Source organism: Heterodontus francisci, chromosome 4 (assembly GCF_036365525.1).
Source record: "Heterodontus francisci isolate sHetFra1 chromosome 4, sHetFra1.hap1, whole genome shotgun sequence".
NCBI lineage: Eukaryota > Metazoa > Chordata > Chondrichthyes > Heterodontiformes > Heterodontidae > Heterodontus > Heterodontus francisci.
This window is the reverse complement of record NC_090374.1, coordinates 159,824,970-159,826,121: the sequence shown is the minus strand read 5'-3', so window position 1 is coordinate 159,826,121 and position 1,152 is coordinate 159,824,970. Positions and strand designations below refer to the sequence as shown.

At 48.7% G+C, this 1,152-nt stretch overlaps 1 pseudogene; it reads right to left on the bottom strand.

Moving 5' to 3' along the window:
• Nucleotides 1-606: 606 nt before the first annotated feature.
• LOC137369485 (U2 spliceosomal RNA) lies at nt 607-715 on the bottom strand (annotated as a pseudogene).
• Nucleotides 716-1,152: the final 437 nt, after the last annotated feature.

Genomic DNA, 1,152 nt, shown 5'->3' with positions numbered 1-1,152 from the left:
GCTGCCATGTGACCAGATTTGCCACAGGTGCGGCAAACTCTGGGCTGCCCAGCGTAGACCAAGAAGCCTCGACTTCCCCCGATAGCGAAGCTGGAGGGAGGGTGGATGATGGCTCCACTGGGATCTACCTTCAAGGTCACCTTGACCTGCCGCTTGCTGGTCCAGATCCCAAAGGGGTCCTTGACATCAGTGCTGCTGCCGGCCACCTCGACGTACCTGGCGAGAAAGGTGAGTACATCCACCACCGGAACATGGGGGTTGTAGAGGTGAATCGTCACCACCCGGTCCCGTTGTGACGGAAGCGTGAAGAGCGGCTCCGCTGTGAGGATCGACAGTGGCGCCCGGTCCCCTTTCTCCTTGAACGCCTTCAGGAACTTGATGCATCCCGCCACGCTCAGGAACGTCACGTCGAAGTATCCACTGCTGGGGAAATCCTGCAGGCAGAAGACGTCCGTCGCTTGAAATCCGCAGCAATCGAAGAGAATTTTCTTGATGAAGAAGGTGCGATCGACCGGTGCATCTCCTTCCTTGTCCTTCACGACCACCCGAACGGTGTTGCGCACTCCCTGGCCTGAAGCTCGAAAATTGGTTATAGCCATTTTACTCAAAGCTTCCCCAGGATCAAAAGGCAATGATCATGGTCTCTTCTCAATCAAATAAGCACTGATAAGAACAGATACTACACTTGATCTTAGCCAAAAGGCCGAGAAGCGTGTCTGGTGATCAAAATCATTGACCCAGGAGTAGTTCTTTGTCACCACAAGCACTTATAAACAGTAATGAGATAAATAAGCAGATCATCTATGTTTTAGTGATGTTGGTTTAAGGATAAATATTGACCAGGACACTGGGGAGAAATCCCCTGCTATTCTTCGAATAGTACCATGGAAACTTTTGAAAGATCTGTAACAGTGAACTGGAGTCTCTGCTTTGCAGTGCGATTCTTGGAGACTATCGAATAAGAGAATCAGTCAGCATCTGCAGCACAGTTGTCAGTGTTTGTAAATTAGCATAATGTCCATTAAAAGCCATGGAAATGTTCAAATAAGAAGTTCCAGTGGGCAGACTTAATCAGCAATAAAAAAATTACAATGGATACCTTAATCACAAAAGCACTACATGACTGGACAATGCTGGGGACATCAGATCTAC